Raw genomic sequence first — 23,786 nt, forward strand, 5'->3', positions numbered from 1 at the left:
CTCTTAGCGCATCCTTGCACATGTCACCTCCCCACCCATAATCTACCTACTCTGCCCTTCCTAAGCAATTCATATCAAGTCATTTTTTTATATCTCACTTCCTCCCTGTTATGACCCCTATATAATTTGATTTCACCAAAGTGTCTCAAGGACACCCATCTACTTTTCATATACACCTAACATTCATAGCATAACAATTCAGTCATCATTTTCTTTACTTTATGCAAACCTTTTTCCTCCTCTTTTTAAGCTTTTCTCCTCCAGTCTAGTATTCATAGAAATCACTTCTCTAATGTGATGTTGCAGTCCACACTTTAGTATGACTGAACCCTCCTTGCTAAGGTGCAGCCTATTTTTACATAGAAGTTCTCCCTTTTGCAAACTTTGCCCTATTCCTCTTTGGAACCAAATGTATATTATTTAGTTGTTTGCAGCTGAGCAAGCTGTAGGTTTAGAAAAAACAACTGCAAAGACCTACACAGGTACCTCCTACCCGCCAACCTTCAAAAAAAAAAAAAACAGGAGTTCTGCCATGAAGAATCACATATGGACTCTCAGAACCGTACCCACCAACCTTCAAAAAAAAAAAAAAAACAGGAGTTCCGCCATGAAGAATCACATATGGACTCTCAGAACCCTTCCATAGTACCATCTTGACAGTTTTTCTACCATATTCAAGTATGACATAACTCTGCTTTTACTGTGACCTCCACTCTCATCAGGGACATAACACCCTGAAGTACAGGTATTGTAATAAAATCTCCCTATCGTAAGTACACCCCTTTGAATGCTGTTTACCACTTGTCCTACCCTTATAAACTCAACAACCCATGGACACTTTCTCGCTTTTTCATGTCTCTCCCAAATGCTCTTCAGCCACTCCAGCATGTCCTAATGATACCTTTCCTCTTCCTGCCTTCCTTACTGGTACTTAATTCACCATTTCTTCTACCTCCTGCTGATTACCACCACCATCTTCCTTTCCCTTCACACCCACCTTGTTCCTCAACCAACCGTTCCACTCACCAGGACATATATTTAATGAATGCCACTTCGATTGCAGTATCTTAAACATGCTCTCTCTTTTTCACATCTTCACATTACACAGCAACAGTACCAGATCACTACCCTTAGAGCCAAGCCATTCCATTCATTATGTGATTGATCTAATATCCTGCTTCAAATATGGTTTCCAGGTTTTCTGAATTTATAATCGGCCTTCAAGATGAGCCCTAACCGGAGCTTTGTATGATGACATTGTTATCTCTAAGGATTTGTTTTTTCTTGTCTTAACAAGTACATTGATCCACCAGATGCAGCAAATCATTTTTAATGTGTCACTTATGGTCTGTCTCTTTATGATCTTTAACTATTTTTTGGAGTCTTTTGCCTATTATGTATGACTACATTTTTCCACATTAAACCTGTTAAATCCTGAATGCCATTTCCTCAACAATACATCACAGTAGTCTTCTGTCTGTCTCTTTGCATGTAGAGGAAGATACATGCCTGCATACACACAGACACATACACACACACACACACACACACACACACACACACACACACACACACAAAAAGGACTATGGTATTAAACATCAAGGTGCGGAAACATCAATGCAAATTTCATCTATTTCTGCATGATAAAACAACAAAAAACAAAAAAATATATATCCAAAACTAAACTGAAAAGGAAAACAAGCACTTTCCTTTTGTGATCAGTCAACACAAAGAAACTAATCCTGAGATTCATTAACGGCTACACTAAGTGTACTCCATTCTGAGTAAACAGATAACACAAGCATTACTCCCACTTTCTTCCTCCTAATTTTAGTTTTACTACTGATGTTTTTCCAGCCTTAAATATCGAGGGGGATTCATAAAGGGTACCACAAAGAGTAGACTACATGTACACTTAGTGCAATCTGTAGATATACCTTGTCTGAATAGTGGTACTTTTAAGGAAAGGGATTATAGCAATGCAACGTGCAGGGTTGGGGTTAGGGGCATTAGCAAACGGAGGTCATTCAGGGATATATACATATATACATATATATACATATATATATATATATATATATATATATATATATATATATATATACATATATAGTTTCACTTTGAATCATCGAATGTTCAGAACATCGACATTCTGATCACCGAGACCAGAACATCGATGTTCAGAACATCGAAGGTTCAAAATGAACCATAAAAACAAGAAAGAAATCACAAACACTATGTTATGCAAGGGGGCTTTGCCACCCTGCACCCCACACCCCCCTACTTTAATATTCCAACTCCGAGATCGCACTGCAGTGGGGCAAATGAAATCTCCCATTTACTGCTATATGCGGTAGCGCTAAACGGGAGATTTCCCATACCCTACCTGCAATGCCAACACACAGATGGCACGCAGACAAGATGCAGGGCACCTTGCGGCCCTGCATACACACCCAACATTCCACAATCTCACTTACCTGGCACTTCCACTTTAAACCTTCGATGTTCTGAACATCAATGTTCTGGTCTCGATGATCAGAACGTTGATGTTCTGAACATTTGATTATTTAAAGTGAACCCATATAGATATATATATATATATATATATATATATATATATATATATATATATATATATATATGGGTTCCGTTCAGAAGCTCGAAATACTGAAATCTCGAATTTCAGTATTTTGAGCCCAAGAAGCCGAATCCACATAATAGTGAAAGTTTAGAAGCACAAAATTCAAAACCTCTAATACCGGAGGTTTTGAATTTTGCTTTTCTAAAGTTCTGCTATGGTTATGTATTCAGTTAAGTGTGTGTGTGTGTGTGTGTGTGTGTGTGTGTGTGTGTGTGTGTGTGTGTGTGTGTGTATGTGTGTGTGTGTGTGTTAAGGAGTTTGGGTGGGGGCTGTAGTGCGTGTCAGTGTGTTTTGTTGCTGTAATGAGTGTGTGCGAAGAGAAAGTAGCTTGTGTGGTGGTGTTTAGTGTGTGTTTGTATGAAGTGCAACCTCGGACTAAGAATATTTAAGTAGGGGGGGTGGGGGCGCAGCCCCCTACATGGGGGGTGCAGTGGGGGCTTTCCCCCCTGCTTTCATGTAGTGAAATTCAAAACTTCCGGTATTCGAGGTTTTGAATTTTGCGGTATTCAGTTTTCATTGTTTTGTGGATTCCACTCCTTGCGCTCAAGATACTGAAATTCGAGATTTCAGTATTTTGAGCTTCTGAAGTGAATCCATATACATATATATATATATATATATATATATATATATATGTCTACTTTACATGGTTGACTCTTCAGAAAGTCGACTTTCATACGGCCAAGACCATATGATCGACTTTCAAAAAGCCAACCATGTAAGATAAACACATAACACACACCAAACAAGCCCCCCTGCACTCCCCCTTGGGGGGCTCTGCCCCACACACACCCATAACTTAAATATACCAACTCCGAGATCCTACTACAGTGTGGAAGAGGAAATTTTCCCATTACGCACTGTACAAAGATAGCAGCTCCCCATGGTCGACTTTTCGAAAGTCAATCACATGGTCTCGGCCATATGAAAGCTGACTACGATGTAGAAAACAGGAAAAATATAATCAGAATTTTATTTATTTTTTTATTTTTCAGTTTTACTTTTTTCTTGTAATTAGAAGAAAATACATATTTCTACAAGTTGATTTAGGTGAGCAGTATGCCTAAGAAAATCGTCCTTTTTCAGTTTATTTATCGGCTGATTTTAGTTTAGTTTTATTAACTGTAGATTTGGGTTTAGGGCTGTTTTAGTGAGTTAGGGTATTTTTGCGATGTCAGTATTTATGTTTTGTATGTGCAATGTGTAAGCTTTTACTTTAATGTTTTGCAAATAATGGAAATGCTGCATATTTAGAATAAATTTATTAAGAGCATGCCAAGAGTACAAATGAACGGTAACCGTTGATGATGCATCAAGAGTCTAGATATTTTTGATGAGATATTAAGAATAGATAAAGATAAACACAACATACAGACACAACTACACTTAAATATTGTAATAAAACAACAACAATGGTGGCACAAACAATTCTTTCAAGAAGCATTCTTTTAGCACCTCAGCAAAAAACACCTTCACAGAAATTAAAGAACACCACAAAACACACAATTAAAAAGAAAAAGTTCCCCTCTTATTAATTTTGTGCCTTGTGTTGTTCTTTACTTCCTGTGAAGGCATTTTTGTGAGGCACTAGAAGACTGGATCGTTAAAGAATTATTTGTGCCAACATTTTGATTGTTTCATTAAAAGCACAATATATCACATATATGCTATTACCAGGGTCCATATTACATCTTGGAAAACCCTCTTGAACAAACGTCATTTCATTGAAAATGCCATTCATCGAATTCTGCACTTGTAGGGGGATGCGTCCCCCGCACCCCCTGCTAATTATATATACCAACTCTGAGATTGCACTACAGTATGAAAAGGGCAAATCTTCTGATCTTCACTGTACTGCGATCTCACTATGAACAGTTCGGTGAATGGCATGTTCGGTGCAAGTGCAGCGAAAATGCACTTCGCTGAACTGAATTTTCGATGATGTCATAGGGACCCCTTTTACCATACCTACTTTTAGAACAAACATATATTTTATATGGCTATTTAAATAATTAATAAGTATAACAAGTGTGCATAAGTAAACAAGCTGGTATAGGAGGGCCATGCATGATACAGACATTGATGCATGGCCAGGGTATTGTTTATCATGACCCCAAAGTGTAAATTCCTTGCAACCTCTGTTGGCAGTAGTAGTTGAACCATGCACAAACTCAGCTGTATTAATGTGCACATAAAAATGGTATCTGTACGTTTTTCATTTGTGATAACATTTAGCATCACTTTTTAGGTAACAGAATAGTTTATTTCCAGTTGCATTTTGTTGTATAGCAGTCCCACAAATAACGGTTATGTGTACTTTTGAAGTAGGAAAAAATCACATTTCTGTCTGGATTTTAAATAATGCTGCGGCTGCTGCTGTTAAAAGAATTGGGTATTTTGTAGGTTTACCTCAAAATACCAGAACTTGCTAAAATGTTTACCACAGATTAATGAAAATAAACATATCTATATAAAAGTGTGGCAGTTGTAAATATTTGTTTCCAAAAATGCTCAAAATACTAATTTAGCAGTGCTGCCTGGTGAACTGTAGTACTGTCAAAGAACCTTTCCATCCAAAATTGTCATGCTACAGTTTCTACACTGAAGTTTGTAAGTGAACTCATCTTTCATGATAGACATGATGCTGTGATACTGCAAATTTCAAAAGGTGGAGGCTCATAGGCACCATTTTGAAAATGTAGTCCCTAAACAGTGATGATTAGTAAAGTTACAAAGAGATATGTGCCAGATTTTTAGCAAGCTTGGAAATACATAAAAAGAAGATTAAGGCTGTCAGTTGTTAAAAATCTTAATTATATTGCCCACAGCTTGAAGCCCTCAGTGTTCAGTTGTATATTATGTAATTGGAAGGAAGTCACTTGTACAGACGGTGCTCTTAGATTGTCCCTAAAGAGGTTCTTACTTGTTTAAAATGGATAGCATACTAAATGCAGGTACAGAGTTTGACGAGTATCAATAATTCTGCACTAAACTTTCAGAAAACCCAGCTTAGGGATATAATGTCCAATCCCTTCAAAAGGTGAAAATGTTGCAGCAAAAACACATTGAAAGCAACAGCATATTTATTAAAGTTATTTTGCATTCCAAATTACTACAAGAACTATTACTCAGTGTGTAAGCAAGCTGGTAACTTTAAACTGCCCAAGTTGCCTTTTCTAGTGTAACAAACTTCAGCTGATGCAGTTAAAAGTATGTGTTTCTATGAGCATCTCCACATACTTAAAGAGCTTTAGGTATGTTTCACTGGTTTACCTACTTTTCTCTAAGTTTATCATAAAGGATTATTGAAACATTTTTACTTATTTATTTTCTCACAACACTAAAAGCATAAAATGTTTTCATTGAGGTCTGCTGACAAGAATGTTGCTGTTTCGATTTTTTTTTTTTTTTGCAATACGTAAGTACTTAAGCCCTTTATGGCAACATGGGACTCATTTAGATAACTGCAAGAAAGAAGTCTATGTCTCGCTTCCAATAAGCATTTGAATTCAATATAAAGTGTAATGATAGCAGAAATAGCCTTATGGCCACATCTTTAATTTACAGAGCGTTGTGATTATGTTAAAAGTTGGGGGGACAATTTTATTAAGCACCTTTCTGACATAAGAATGGTTTTGTGCTTTAGCATTAGCAGTTGCCAGTGCTGGCAATCACATAACAGTGGTGAGATGCTAAAATACTCTGCTATCATAAAAAGGATATGGTGAAGTGTTTAACAACTTTTAAGACCAAAAATTCACCAGAGGGGCATTAGGCTTCTGTCTTTTTTCCGGGTGGCAGTCCTAACTTTTTCCTGGCTTTCAAAGTTGTAATGTGCTCTTACATTTCTTCTGTAACTAGTACTATGTTAGAGCAGCTAAAGCTCTAATCACCACAAAGAATTACGAAAAGGTCTCTCTGATCATTATTCGGTTATTATATGTTTTCAATGAGGATATCAAGAGTCACATGTCGAGATATGGTTCACTCAGCTCTTGAGGTGAATTTCTTGACATTCATGTTTCAAACATATAAAAACTAGGCAATGTTCAGACACCCAGTCATAATGTTATGTGTTTGAGAAAAGCTCAAGACGAGAATCTCAGTATCCAGTGACATACGAGTACTATCTGAGGAGAATCTCAGTATCCAGTGACATACGAGTACTATCTGAGGAGAATCTCAGTATCCAGTGACATACGAGTACTATCTGAGGAGAATCTCAGTATCCAGTGACATACGAGTACTATCTGAGGAGAATCTCAGTATCCAGTGACATACGAGTACTATCTGAGGAGTATCTCAGTATCCAGTGACATACGAGTACTATCTGAGGAGTACTATCTGAGGAGAATCCCAGTATCCAGTGACATACGAGTACTATCTGAGGAGAATCTCAGTATCCAGTGACATACGAGTACTATCTGAGGAGAATCCCAGTATCCAGTGACATACGAGTACTATCTGAGGAGAATCTCAGTATCCAGTGACATACGAGTACTATCTGAGGAGAATCTCAGTATCCAGTGACATACGAGTACTATCTGAGGAGTACTATCTGAGGAGAATCTCAGTATCCAGTGACATACGAGTACTATCTGAGGAGTACTATCTGAGGAGAATCCCAGTATCCAGTGACATACGAGTACTATCTGAGGAGAATCCCAGTATCCAGTGACATACGAGTACCATCTGAGGAGAATCCCAGTATCCAGTGACATACGAGTACTATCTGAGGAGAATCTCAGTATCCAGTGACATACGAGTACTACCTGAGGAGAATCCCAGTATCCAGTGACATACGAGTACTACCTGAGGAGAATCTCAGTATCCAGTGACATATGAGTACTATCTGAGGAGAATCTCAGTATCCAGTGACATACGAGTACTATCTGAGGAGAATCTCAGTATCCAGTGACATACGAGTACTATCTGAGGAGAATCTCAGTATCCAGTGACATACGAGTACTATCTGAGTAGAATCTCAGTAACCAGTGACATATGAGTACAGTCTGAGGAGAATCTCAGTTTCCAGTGACATATGAGTACTATCTGAGGCAGATCTCAGTATCCAGTGAGGGTCTATATCAGAACATCGAAGTTTTAAAACTTCAAATGTTCTAATATCGACCCGTTTTGAGCGAACGCTAAAAAATAGCGAAGCTGCAGAACACCAAATTCTTTCCTAGGGAAAGAATTTGGTTGGCCGGTTCTGTGGCTTTGCTAATTTCAGCGCTGTGGTGGAAATTTATGGGTCAGGTTCAGGTAAGTGTGCGATTGTGTGGTTGCTAGAATTAGGGTGCGGGTCAGGTGAGTTAGGGTTAGGGCGCAGGTTAGGTGAGTTAGGGTTAGGGCACAGGTTAGGTGAGTTAGGGTTAGGGCGCAGGTTAGGTGAGTGTGCAATAGTGACGGACCTTAGGGTTAGGTTTTGGGTTAAGGTAAGTGGATAGATAGTAGTGTATGTATAGTTTAGTGTAGGGTTAGTTGTAGGATTATAAGTGTATGTATTGATGTTTCTTAGGTGTGCTTGTGTTGTGTGTATGTGTTTTGGAATAGCAAATTTTTTCCCAAGGAAAAAATTTGCTGTTCTGAATGTTCGATATTATGTGGTTTAGATATTTTAGGTTAGATGAAATAGCGTTCGCTATTTTCATCTTTCGATAATGTGATATAAATGCTCCAGTGACATATGAGTACTATCTGAGGAGAATCTCAGTATCCAGTGACATATGAGTACTATCTGAGGAGAATCTCAGTATCCAGTGACATATGAGTACCATCTCAGGAGAATCTCAGTATCCAGTGACATATGAGTACTACCTGAAGAGAATCTCAGTATCCAGTGACATATGAGTACAATCTGAGGAGAATCTCAGTATCCAGTGACATACGAGTACTGAGGAGAATCTCAGTATCCAGTGACATATGAGTACCATCTCAGGAGAATCTCAGTACCCAGTGACATATGAGTACTACCTGAAGAGAATCTCAGTATCCAGTGACATATGAGTACCATCTCAGGAGAATCTCAGTATCCAGTGACATATGAGTACTACCTGAAGAGAATCTCAGTATCCAGTGACATATGAGTACTATCTGAGGAGAATCTCAGTATCCAGTGACATACGAGTACTATCTGAGGAGAATCTCAGTATCCAGTGACATACGAGTACTGAGGAGAATCTCAGTATCCAGTGACATATGAGTACTATCTGAGGAGAATCTCAGTATCCAGTGACATACGAGTACAGTCTGAGGAGAATCTCAGTATCCAGTGACATATGAGTACTATCTGAGGAGAATTTCAGTATCCAGTGGCATACGAGTACTATCTGAGGAGAATCTCAGTATCCAGTGACATACAAGTACTATCTGAGGAGAATTTCAGTATCCAGCGGCATACGAGTACTATCTGAGGAGAATCTCAGTATCCAGTGACATATGAGTACATCTGTTTAAGTGCTCTGTAGTATACATTAGGGACCATAAAGCTGCATTTCTAACAAAATATGCAGCACTGTTCTTGGTGATATCTTTGCTGGGGTCCTGGGTACAAACTCAACCTCTTTTCACTTTCTCTGTGAAGATTTTATGTTTTCTCTGTGCCTGTGTAGGTTTCCACCAGCATTCCAGATTCTTTCACCTCAAAAAACATGCCATTGACTGGCTTGTCTAAACTGTTCATATATATTGCATTTATCTTTGAGTTTGTAGGCTGGGTCCTGGCTAAAAGGGTCAGAAGGATCAGTTCACTGACCCATTTAAATTAATAAATTAAAAAAATAACAAACAAAAATGCGCATTAACAATGTACAGTTGGATCACAATACCGAGTGCAGAAGCTTTGGATATGTGTCTCCGTTTTCCCTTTTCTTTTCAAGAAGGCCATATGAAAAGTTAATGCACAAGCATGTGAATAAACACTCCACCTAAAATGATTTGATCTTGAATATGACTAATTTCAACTGAAATATAAAACCTATTCAGATCTGTACAGTTGCAAATTATATGGAACATAAACACTAAATTCAAAGGATGTGTAACATTTAGTTTGTCCCAGCCTAATCCCCTAATAAAAGAGTTTAATTGTGCTGTGAAATGCAAGATCATTTGTTTCGTGGTTACCAAACACAGGAAATGTTTGATAATCATACTGAATGCAATGTAGCATTTTTTTGTTTGCCACCCTGGGAGTTTGAGATATTCACATACTTCCCATAACACCCACAGGAACCAAACAGTCAGTTATGAACACCTTATAGTAATAGCTGGATGGAGGCTCTGTAATCTTGTTTAATCATATTTAAACTAAGTAATAAGAAAATAATTGGTCCCTTTTAGGCTTACTGTAAAATTAGTTAGTTTTTAACAGACAGATGTAAGTATAAATAAAATATATTGCTTTACTGTACTGCTTGACAGAAAATAATGTTACTGCATGGCTAATGAAAAGGTGGAATAGTTTCCAATAAAAGAACAAATGTAATTTCTCCTCCTTCATAAACATGTAGTTCATAATCCTTGCCCCTCATCTGTGGATATCTTTACTACATACATTGCAAGCTGTACTGCCAAAGGAATGGTGCTTTCTGTCTATCAAACTAAACCTAGGACAGAAGAACGATCTTTCCTCTTCTTTGAGCCCATCCTTTTGAAAAATCAATGACCAGGTGTTATACCACTGACTTTTTTTAACCTAAAAAAACATGGATGTACAGACAAAAGGATTTATTTTCTTTTGCTTTTTCATATGTTATTGTCTCACAGTGCTCATTTGGAATAATAATTAAGCATGCTACCATTTGTTTAATGAAGATTATGTTTAGGTTACACATCTTCTAACAGTACCTTATGCACTGATTATCTTAGGATTAATCAAAATAGTATTTGATTGTGTAATATTACTGCTTTATATATTGACCACCTCAGTCTTGTAGCAGTACTCAGGTCCTGCTTGAGAACGGTCCATTAAGACCACCATTTAAATAATTAGAAAAATAAATAAATCAATACATAAAAGCAGAACTTCACTCAAAACTTGCAGCCCTGGAATTCGCACTTTTATTTGTCTCATTATAAATGGCATTTCCTGACTATAGTGTAGTTAAGTAAAATCAAAATACTCTAGGCTGATTTGCAACATGGTGTTGCATGCTGAGTCATTTCTGAAGATTTCCAACATCTCAATGAACTTGCAGCCAGTACAGATCTATTTTAGAAGTGTTATGTAAGTTGGTACACTGTCAGAGATCTAAATGAAAGGAAGGATTCAGGACCATAACTATATGAAATGTATTTATTTATTTGTTTTAATTTTATTTATTTATTTTTGGTAAGCCCACTAGACACATGTATCTGCTTTCAGTGGTGACAACAGAACATTGGTTAAGTGACCTGCTCAGTCACATAGTTTTTAACAGAAAATTAACAGAATCAAACCTTAGTGTAAGGAGGCAGCAAAAAATGTAAGTCTAAGAAGATACAGATGCTTTGACACTTTTGTTTTGCATCTCATCTGCCCTATAGATATTCCAAGGAGCTATTCCAATATAATCAAAGTCTTAGTATGTGTTTTAAAATTAATTGATGACTTGGTATTGTGGAGACAAATACAAGAAGAAAATGACAAGTGAAGGACACAGCTGCCAAACAGACTGAGAAATTATAATTTTAAAATAATTAAGAATTAAAATAGCTCTGACAAATCAAAAACATATGTCCCACATTCCAACTGCAGCAGAAATGAAATGCAAAGTCAAAACCAAAGTACAAGTGCCAAAATCAAAATGCAAAGAGGCATTACTAGAATCTTTAAAAGTGATGCAGTATCTTTCAAAGTCTACATTAACATGTCTGACACAAATTTATCATAGTGAGAGCTGCTGGAGTAAGATACAGCCCGCGAATGGAGTCAGGAACAAGGGAATAGTTTCTGAAATGCTTATAGAATTATAATATGGAATACTGTGATGTAAATAAGCTAACGGCATTGCAAGTAGATGCAGTTCAGAGGAACAAGAGTTGTGATCTTAGAGTAAAACAGGCCAGTCACCTGGGGTTCAGGAACATTTACGAATGTACAGAGAAGATATGCTTATATAAAGGAAGAAGTATCAGAAGCAATGCTTCCATGTCAGCAATTCCATAAATACGCTTATGGTAAAGTGCCACCAGAGACGGATCAGAAAACCTTGCAAGCACATGCAGAACGTCTATGTGTAAAACAGGTTAAAGATTGAAGAGGATATTGCGTAAGCTGCAGAGGAATGAACCAAAATAATATACAGGCCAGGAAAGGACATACATCTAGCAGAAATGTTTAGTACAACATCCTTACCGGAACAGAATTAAGATTTCCTAGAGAAATAACTAGACATTCTTTGGGTAATCTCACAGTTGTTTATGACAAAAGAAAATGTACAAGAATTTAAAATGTATATGTAGTGCACCCGCAGGTGTAGCTGAAGTAGATATGGGTTTCTCCCTACCTGACTCTGGTGACACCCCTTTTTTTAGCCCAACAACCCAAGGTTGAAGGTTGAAGTGAACAGATTTTATTCTAGGTGACACTTTAGTTTTAAAGGGCAATAGCACAACAACAAACAAATTATTTCAGCAGCACACCAGTTAGCAGTAAGGCAGAGTGAGATATGCATGTAATGAAACCATATATTCTCCCCCTTCCCCAGAACTCAACAGAAAAGGTCTTGACATTCAAACATGTACAATGAAGGCAATATCAATGAGCAGTAAAGCTTTATAATACAGCAATACAAACACAGGAAAAAAATGCAATGTCATTGAGGGAAAAAAAGGGTTATAATACAACAGTACAGATATGATAAAGATGCAATGTCACTGAACAATAAGGATTTGTAATGCAACAATACAAATATGAGAAAATGCAATGTCACTGAACAATAAAGATTTGTAATGTAACAATACAAATATGAGAAAATCCAATGTCACTGAACAACAAAGAGTCTTTAAGGCAACAGTACTAGCACCCTCAATCCTCTTGATCAATCTAACCAGATCAACTATGAGACACTCTATTGCACTCTGTTCACTGGCCAGTGACTACTTACAGTCCTACTGCCAGCATGATGGGACCCAAGGTTGGAGCTCATACAGATGCCAGCTATTTGTAATCCACAAAGCATTTAGGGGGGATCCACAATCTTATAAAAGTATAAAAATGATGGCCAAAAGACTCTAACCACTCCGTCAAGAATATCCCAGTGACCAGGCACCGCAGTTCCTCTTAAGAGAAATATGGAAAATCACCAGCCAGAACTCTGATAGTCATCTATGGCATCTCTGCACTAGGCCCAAGGGAACTCTTTTTCTTGCTGAATGATATGCAGGCGTGGAATTACTGGCTTCAGACTCTCCTAAATCCCGAAAATACCATCATCCAGGATTTCAACAAGAGACATACACAAACTGCTATCCCACTTCTCTGTCCCAAAACACTATAAGAAAAAAAATCCAGTCATGCTGCAAGGCCCTTTTCCCTTCAGCTAGTCTTTCAGTCTTCCCTCCTTCAGCTAGTGTTCCAGTCTCCTCTCTTTCACTTTCAAAATTGTCTTTAATATTCCTGAAAAGGAACTCCACCTTGTGGTATACCAGAAAACTGCAGTCTATTACTTCTACAATGAAATACAGTGGGAGCTACACTCTCCTCCTACTTGAAAAGCTTGGGTCCTCCCAAGTCAAAGGTAGATTAGGAGCAAAAAATTTACAAGCACTAATGCACCATCAGCTGAATAATATTTTTACAATCAAAAGGTACATTCCAGCAAGGGTAATCAACCTTATGCTTAACTTGGGATGGGGTGTCACCACTGAAGTAGAAGACATAGGGCTCATGGGCACAGACTCTCCGATGAGATGTGGTCACAGGTTCCTGTGTACTATGTCCCAAACTGTCATATGTAAGTCTCTGAGGGGGCCGAATCAGTCTCTGCAGTTTTGGTTCGGAAGAGATAACTAAGGAATTTTACTCAGAAGGTTTGTCGATCACAGCACATTCAATGCCCAATTCTTCAGTAGGCATTTTGTCTACTTCTAAGATCTCCACTTGTATAACTTCACTTTCTTTTTCCATAATGGTATGACTGTCCTCAGCACTATTTTCTGAAGTTTGCATAGCAGGGCCTCAATCAGTATCAGGTTCTGAAAGAGGTAGAGAAACACCACTGCATTTACATTGAGATTACAGCCCATGGAGTCTTGAACACTTTCATAAAAAAGCCCACTGAAACCCCAGTCATTGTCACTGTCCTCCTCTCCTTCAGCAGGAGGAAGCATAGGCTCTTGAACATTGGAGAGGATATTTCCTCTCTGCCTTAGTCTTCTGGATCTCCTTGAGTTAGGCTTCAGTTGAGCCATTCTGAGTTCCGGATTCATGAGTCTCACTGATTTTGCCAACGGCATTAAGTTTTTGCAGTGCCAGGTTTTGATGGGTCCTTCTTTCCCCTCAAGGCAAACTTGGTAGACAGGGATATTAGGTAGCTGAGAACTTCTTCTTCTTTCGGCTTTTCCCGGTTAGGGGTCACCACAGCAGATCACCTGTCTGCCCATGATTGGCAGTGGAGTTTTACGGTGTTGAGTTGCCAGCCCAGCGCCCAACCTTCCACAGAAGACACACACATGCACACACTCATGCCTAGGGCCAATTTAGAGTGTCCAGTCAACCTACAGCATGTCTTTGGGATGTGGGAGGAAACCGGAGCACCCAGAGGAAACCCATGCAACCACAGGGAGGACATGCAGACTCCAGACAGAAGGAACCGCAGCCAAGGATCAAACCGGAGAATCTCTTGCTTTGAGGTGGTAACACTAACCGCTGCACCACTGCGGCTGCTCCATATTAAGTAGCTGAGAACAAATTATGTAAATTTCAGACCCCCAGTGGTCAGCTAGTTTATGCTTTTCTTGTAGACCCAAATTCCTCAGAAGGACTTTGTCCCCTGGTTGCAAATCATGCATCTTCACTTTCTTGTCATAGTGAGCCTTGTTTCACTGATGTCTTTGTCCTGTTGATTTTTCAGCTAGCTCATAGGCCTATCTGAGGTTCTTCTTGAGTCTCTCCACATAACTGCCATGAGATCCCACTGGTGTATCATCAGCTGTGACGCCAAAGGTGACATCAACAGAAAGATGAGCTTCTCTTCCAAACATTAGGAAGTAAGGCGAGAACACTGTAGCATCATTTTTAGTACTGTTGTAGGCATGCACCACTGTGGCTATATGTCTACCCCACTGACTCTTCTTCTCAGCAGATAGTGTCCCCAACATATCTAGTAAAGTTCTGTTGAAACGCTCCAGCTGCAGATCCCCTTGAGGATGATAAGGAGTGGTGTGACTTTTTTGAACTCCCAAAAGAGTGAGTAGTTCATAGACAAGCTTGCTCTCAAAATCACGTCCTTGGTTAGAGTTTATCCTTTTTGGCAGGTCAAAGTGTACAAAAAACTTCTCAACTAGTAGTTTCGCCCCTGTAATAGCTTTCTGATTGCGAGTGGGAAATGCTTGAGTGTATTGGGTATAGTGGTCTGTTATCATCAGCACATTACTGATCCCGCTTTCATCCAGTTCAATGCACAGAAAATTAACATGTCAGACATGTTAATGTAGACTTTGTAAGTTCCATGGGTCCACTGCTCTCCATTTGACGCAATGAGGCAGCTCTAGTTGGCAGAGTCTTTCTCTGAATGCAACAAAGACGTACAATAATCCTGAACATCTTGCTTCATGCATGGCCAGTAGAACCTGTCTTGTACTAAACCCAAAGTTCTGTCATAACCAAGATGACCATGTTCATCATGCAATGACCAGAGTACTACTTCTCTATACTTCTGAGGAGGCAACAATTGCCATTTTCACTGCCAAGTGCACTAGGAGATCTCCTATACACTAGTCTATTCTGTATCTGGAGTCTGTCCCATTCTTTGGCCAAAAGTCTGGCCAGAGGATGAATATCTGTGTGAAGCATATCAGTTTGTTTCTTCTCTAAAGCAGCTACCACCAGCTGACCCAAGAGGTCTTCTCTTTGATCTCTCCTGAGGTCACAGTTACTCAAAGCTGGTAAAGATGAAGCCTGTAAAGTGACCAGATTACAGTAAGCTTGGGATATGTTTGCTGCAGACAGACCCAACTTCTGGGCCCAACATTCAGTGTGTTGATAGAAGGTTGCAATCTGACACATAGCTCTTAACCCTGGCACTGGAATTTTCACCAATTCATTGTTGAGGTGTAAATCTCCATGAGGTCTTCTGGACAGACCATCAGCATCTCCATTTTCATGTCCTGGACGATATTTCAAACTGAAATTATAGTTGCATAGAACTGCCATCCATCTGTGGCCAGTAGCATCTAGCTTTGCAGTGGTCTGGATGTATGTCAGAGGATTGTTGTCAGGCTGCACTTCAAATTCAGCCCCATAGTGATAGTCATGCAGCTTGTCCACTACCACCCACTTTAAGGCAAATAATTCCAACTTGTGCACAGGATACTTTCTTTCTGTGGAGGATAAACTCTGACTGATAAAAGCCACAGGTCTCAGCTTCTTATCATACTCCTGGTAAAGGACTCCCCCTAAGCCATCCATGCTAGCATCCACATGTAAAGAGTATGGCTTTGTTGAGTCAGCATATGCCAGCAAAGGGGCATGTGTGAGGCAATACTTAAGATGTTCAAATGACTCCTCACACTCAGGAGTCCAGAACTCTCGATGAGTTCTTTAGAGCCTCTCAGTCCCTTGGGCTTCTTCACAAGGATATCTTCATCTGTTTCGTCTGCTTTTTCATAATTTCAGAGCAAATGGCTGAGAGGTCTTGCTATCTTTGAAAATCCTTCCACAAACCTTCTATAGTAACTGCAGAACCCCAGGAAAGACTGCAGCTCTGTGATAGTTTTGGGTCTGGGCCAAGATGTCACAGCTTCAACTTTGCTGGGATCTGTGGATATCCCATTTGCAGACACTACATGTCCCACATAAGTCACTGAAGTTTGGAAAGATTTGCATTTGTCCAATGACAACTTCAGACCTTCAGTCCTGTCCAATACTTTCATCAGTCTTTCTTCATGCTCCTCTAGGGTCCTCCCAAAAACAATGATGTCATCCAAGTAGACTAAGACTTTAAGGAGATGCATGGCTCCAACTGTTCTTTCCATGATTCTCTGGAAAGTTGCCAGTGCATTTGATAAACCTTGAGGTAGGCGATCAAACTCAAAATATCCCAAAGGGGTGATGGAGGCAGTCTTCTCTTTATCTTCTGGGTGCATAGGGATTTGATAGTATCCACTCCTTAAGTCTAGCACACTGAACCACTTACTGCCCACCAGGCAATTTAGAGCATCTTCAATCCGGGGAGTTGTGTACTGGTCTGGAATGGTTAGCTGATTTAGAGTAAGATAGTCAACACACATGCGAATTGACCCATTCTTTTTCCTTACAATGACAATGGGAGAGGCATATGGACTTCTTGACTCTCAAATTATCCCTGTGACTTTAAGCTCTTCCAAATGTTTTCTTAAGTCCTCCAGGTCTCTTGGAGCTACTCTTCTGGAACGTTCCCTGAAAGGCCAGTCCTCTTTCACTCTTATTCAGTGTTCTGCACCCTTTGCACAGCCCACATCCAGTTCACTGGTAGAAAAACTATTTTTCTTTTTCATTAGTAGCTCTTTAGTTCTGGTTACCCACTCATGGGGCAAGAGACCACCTCCTATATCAATATCTTTCAGCTTCAACTCGTTGGCCCTGCTCTCATTCCTTGTCAGCACAGAAGCAGGTAAGGGAGTGGTGGCATAAACATTTCCCAAATGCACTTGTGAACACAGGACAATGGGAGTACTTATTTTATTCTTCAACCCCACAGGCAAAGTGTCATAAGGATGCTTTAACTTGTCCACAGGCCAAACTTCTGGAACTAGTTCCAGCCTCGGTGGCAAGTCACTTTCTGGATCCATTTCCATCATGAGAGGAGAGGAAACTGTTTGTCCACACATCCTCACTTTGTCTCTCAAGCAGGTGACCTGACCAGGATGAATTATATGCTCGTTCCCAGACAGGGTCCACACATGACCAATTGCATCTTTCTTAATATCCTTCTCCCTTTGAAGGGCACAAAAAGCTGGTCTCAGGAGAGGATGTAATGTTGGGTGTTCCTGGGTCAACTGAGGCATCAGCATTCTTCTGATGAGGTCAGTATTTATCCCCACTAAAATAGATGCGGAATCCTTTCCTTTTTGCCTAGGGCACACAACAGCAAGAGTTTCAAAAACTTCTATTGACCCAACAACTGAAGTGGAAAATTCTAACTTGAGTGAGACATACCCATCATAAGGGAACTTCAGGTCACTTAACCCCCAGATCTCCAAATCTTCTAACGTTTCAAGTGGCAGATGCTTTAAGTATTTTTGGTAGAAGTCTCTGTACAAAATGGTGATTTGTGCACCAGTATCCAACAGTGCTTTACTATATACCCCTTCTATTTTTACTGGCACGACAGGGGTCAGTCCCAATAGGCCATCGGGTAGTTTCTGTTTCTGGTGTTGTTCAGCTGCATGGGTGTCAGCATGAGGTTGAGGTACCACCGGGCAACCTCACCATTTCCATAGATAAGACTCTTTCCTGTTAATGCTTTGTGGTCTCAGATGCTGAGATTTTTGCTGAGATGGCTTTTCAATTCGGTTGTTCACCTCAGATGAGCTAGAAGTGTGCATAGTAGGTAGTCCCTCTCCCCTATAACAAGGGTTAGTGTGGAAAGGAGATCCAGGATGCTGTCTCTTGAGGTTAGATTTTATGGAGCTCTTTGTAACTGGGCGTTCAGCTGGCCCCTTCACTGAGTTGAAGTTTCACTGCATTGCACTAGCCAATAATAGTTTGTTCACTCTTTTTGAGTTCTCTGCATTAGGACACTGTTGCTTTGTATGCCCTATATCCTCACAGCAAAAACAAACTCCAGTAAGAACTCTGAACATAGGCTGATTCGTTTCTTCCCTGAGTCCTTTCGTGGAGGTTTTAGCCGATGTATTTGTCCTTTCAGCTAAAGTTACCATGGCTTTTTGCAATTCTGCAACTGTCTTGGTGACCTTAGCTATGGTGTCGGTAAGGGAAGACACCTGCACCTGCAACTGTGACACCTCTACATTGCAGACACCCTGGGCCATGAGTGCTAAGCATGGCTATAGGCTCCTGCTTGTGTTTACTCACTGTTTTAGTTGCTGTTGAACCTTGAGATTTGGCTTCCAACAGGGCTTCCTCTTCCCTCACTTCTTTAACCAACAGAGAATAAGTTAGAGTCTTCTCCCTATTTCTCATCCTCAGTTTCCACATAATGGGTCCATAGCCTGAGCTCCTTGTAAAATTTGCCCAATCCATACTTGATCAGCTACTTTAGGATCCACCCCCTCCTTTAGGATGATCTGGTGGAGCATTTTATCTAATTGCTTAATGTAATCAGAATAGTTTCTCACCAACCGCTTGGTATGTATGCTTAAACTGATACAGTAGGTCCGCAGCCCTCTCGGTCCTTCCAAAAACATCCTGCAGTACTCCTAAATAGTCCTTGGCCATGCAGTCTTGCTTACCCATCCTTAGGTTGTGTATGGTATTTGCAGCTAATCCCTTTAGACTTTCAGCTATCCACTGCTTCTTTTGAAATTCTGAGATATCCCACTCCTCTAGGGCTTGTGAAGCCTGATCCATCCAAGATTCAAAATCTTCCTCTCCCTGAGTATGGGTTGTTTGCCAGAAAAGAGACACAATTTGCGGTAGCCAAACCCAGTGAATGGCTGTGTAGGCTTTAAGCATTTTTCTACAAGACTTCCCAAAGCATTCAAACCTTCAGGCCCTATAGTATTTATGGGCAGTGAATCTGCAGCTTCTGGTGTAAGGTTCTGACCTACCTGGATAGCTTCTTCTGGGTTCATCTTGCTGCTGTAGTTGCTTTCCACACCTACAGGAAAATAGGGTGGAGTTCAAGGCAGTACAGCTGAAGTAGATATGGGTTCCATCCTACCTGACTCTGATGACACCCCTTTTTAGCCCAACACCCCAAGGTGGCAAGTGAACAGATTTTATTCTAGGTGACACAAGTTTTAAAGGGCAATAGGACATCAACAAACAAATTATTTCAACAGTGCACCAGTTAGCAGTAAGGCAGAGTGAGATATGCATGCAATGAAACCATACATTCACCCCCTTCCCCAGAACTCAACAGAAAAGGTCTTGACATTCAAACATGCACAATGAAGGCAATATCAATGAGCAGTAAAGCTTTTATAATACAGCAATACAAACACAGGAAAAAAATGCAATGTCATTGAGGGCGAAAAAGGGGTATAATACAACAGTACAGATATGAAAAGATGCAATGTCACTGAACAATAAGGATTTGTAATGCAACAATACAAATATGAGAAAATGCAATGTCACTGAACAATAAAGAGTCTTTAAGGCAACAGTACTAACACCCTCTATCCCCTTGATCAATCTAACCAGACCAACTATGAGACACTCTATTGTACCCAGATCACTGGCCAATGACTACTTACAGTCCTACTGCCAGCATATGGGGCCCAAGATTGGAGCTCATATGGATCCTAGCGATTTGTAATCCACAAAGCATTTAGGGGGAATCCACAATCTTATAAAAGTATAAAAATGATGGCCAAAAGCCTCTCACCACTCCGTCGACAATATCCCAGCGACCAGGCACCGCAGTTCCTAGCTATTTGTAATCCACAAAGCATTTAGGGGGGATCCACAATCTTATAACAGTACAAAAATGATGGCCAAAAGCCTCTCACCACTCAGCTGAGAATATCCATGCGACCAGGCACCGCAGTTCCTCTGACGAGAAAAATGGAAAATCACCCGCCAGAACTCTGGTAGTCATCTATGGCATCTCTGCACTAGGCCCAAGGGAACTCTTTTTCTTGCTGAATCACATGCAGGCGTGGAATTACTGGTATCAGACTTCTCTCCTGAATCCACAAAACACAAACATCCAGGATTTCAACAAGAGACAGACACAAACTGCTACCTCACTTCTCTGTCCCAAAACACTAGAAGAAAAAGATCCAATCATGCTGCAAGGCCCTTTTCCCTTCAGCTAGTCTTCCAGTCTTCCCCCCTTCAGCTAGTGTTCCAGTCTCTTCTTTCACTTGCAAAAGTGTCTTTTATATTCCTGAAAAGGTGCTCCACCTTGTGGTATACCGGAAAACTGCAGTCTATTACTTCTACAATGAAATACAGTGGGAGCTACATATACTTACACTGGTTTGGATATACAAATACAGAAAGAGGTTACAACGAGAGGTTAGCCATAGCAAAAAATGACTAGCAAAAAAAATAAATCCAATCCTACTTTTTGTCAAGATGGAATATATCACTTCCAAAGCATAATGCTCAAAGCTGATAATATTATTGCATATAACCAGCTAAGAAAAACAAAATGTGGCAAACAAGGGAACAGCAAGAGACATGTATTGACCATTAAGATAACATCCATAAAGAAAATTGTGCAAAATGTGATGTGAGTAATTCATGCCTTGATAGAAACCCAAGTGACGAACAAAATGTTTTTTTTATTAGCTTGCTCTGTAGCTGGTCTTGCAATGCATAAAATCTTCTTCCGTGGTGTTGAGTGGCGACAGACTTGTTTCAGTTCAAATAAGCCATGTACATGATATGGGTAGTTTATTACTCTAGGTAGTGTGTAATTATCTAATTAACATACACTACATGTAGCAGCGAGATAAATGCATCAAAGTCTGTTTTCTCAAGAAAAAATATACCATATGTTCTTATATCAAATGGCCTAGAATTTTAAAAATATGAGAAACATTCAGAATTCAAGCATGTAACTGAAGGCTCAAGATACCTACAATCAAACGGCAAGGGGGAAAGAACTATCACAAAAGTGAAATACCTGATGAAAGAGAGGTCTAGCAGTAGCTATGGAAGTGTCATCCTTTATATTTGAAATAATGAAATATTCCTTGCAGAGTTTCAATTTCCTACCAGCAAGAAAATTACATAGCAAATTGCAATTGTCTACAGTGGTTAATTACCACAGTATGAAACTTAAAACCATCTGAAATATAAATGGTTAATGTAATAAAATAATAGTAAATGTCACAACTTATTTTTATACTATTAAAGCACTATTTCAGGGTGCTGCCACTATATGCCCTGGGGGTGTAGCCCATCCTGAGTCCAAGATCGCTACACCTTTCTGAGGTACTGTGATTGCAGACGCGGCATGCATTCCTGCACATTCGCTCTTCTAGTGCTGCTGTTCTGAGGATCACAGATCCAGCTGTTTGTATTGCAACAGGCAATTTTCTACTAATTCCAAAGAATCAAAACAAGGTAAAACAAATTAGAAAAATATCAGCAAAGACAAAAATATTGTTACAACAAATAGCACAAAGGTTGTTAGAGCTCCATAAGGGAATTAGAGTGATAATCTTCCAGTCTTGGCAGGATTTTCAGCCTAAAGCTGTAGAAACCGGTTCAGGAGCTGAATCAAGAATCTGTGTGGTTCAAGGAGAAGATGTCCACAGGAGCTGAATTAAGTACTAATGTGGTTCAAGGAGAAGATGGCCACAGGAGCTGAATCAAGAACCTATGTGGTTTAAGGGGAAGATGGCCAGTTGAACAGTAAAAACTAAAAATGTCTCTTTAAGACAACAATGTCTAGTCCCTCGCATCAGGTGCAACCTCAGAAAGCACAGAGGTACTAAGATATAATGCAACCATCTGAAAAATTACTCATATGAAGTTGATACTCCTTATTAATCTGCACCAGTATCCCACCAACCAGAATTGTCCCCATAAAGTCAGAAGATCATAGAGATTAGTCATATTAAATATTCCAGATTTGGAAGAGAGTTGAAGAAGCCAGACAGATGTATGGATAGTTCAAGAGCTGATCACGATAATAAAGACCAAGAAACAGCATTGATCGGGAATGCCTGCTGAATATGAATAAAGATCTGATTTGATGTAAAAAAAACATGTTTACTATAGAGATGAAGGTGAGTTAGTACACAGTAATATATTATACCTCACAGTACTTTATTTTATAACTAGAAAAAGAAAGACACAGCATTATGGGATATATATTTTTAGATATTATAAAGAACACAAAGAATACAGACAAGAAATGCATGTCAGATAGTACTACACAGACTGTAAGGCTATTGCTAAGACAAGAGTTTAACATATATCTAAAGAACAGCTGTACATTTGCACAGCTGAGAATAATATACTAAATAACAGGTCAAATAAATCAAAGCATGCTGTACCGTCATAATTAAATTCCAGCAGGAAAAGAATATATACAACAAAAAGTGCAGTTCTGAGGGATGTATACATTATATTTATACTTTTATTATCAGACATAAAGATGTAGTGGTTCACTTCTGAGCTATGCTCCAGGACAAACAGCTGTTTTCACAAGAAATAAAAGATGATCAACAGGTGTAGCTACAAGAAAAATGATGTAATTTCATTTTCTGTAGTGCTTGCTTTTGTACTACTGGCTGTCAAAACAAAAGTCTTTCTTACATACATAAGCATCAGTGAATCTCCAAACCACATCAGCAAACAGGAACACGAACTGGAACACCACTGATGGGACAAAAACTTCTTTTATTGTAATACACGTTCTAGTACCTAGGCTTCTTGTCTTCTGTTGGAACATTTTAACACTAAAAGTATGTCCCTAAATATACAATTTATATTTCCAATTATTCAATTAATTTACAAGCAATTACATAATTAAATAATTAAGTGATTATCTTGCTATTAAGCCAACATTTAAAGTATACTTCATTAAACATAAAACAGATTAGTAAAGTATGATTTAAAATCACATTATTAAATACATATTGCACTACCATTTCTTCATTCAACAACAAATGTGCATACATAAATAACACTGCATTTCTTAAGACTTTTAGATACATGTATTTTAAATGCATCATTATACAACGACCCCCCCCATTAAATATTCAAAAACATGCACACTGATTGGTCAGCGTGCACGTTGTAAATCAGAGTTATAGTAATGGGAAAAGGTCTGGTCGCCCAGACTTTTTCCATTACTATAACTCTTTTGTTTACAGC

Source organism: Protopterus annectens, chromosome 13.part0 (assembly GCF_019279795.1).
Source record: "Protopterus annectens isolate FY-2018-M chromosome 13.part0, PAN1.0, whole genome shotgun sequence".
NCBI classification, from domain to species: Eukaryota; Metazoa; Chordata; order Ceratodontiformes; family Protopteridae; genus Protopterus; species Protopterus annectens.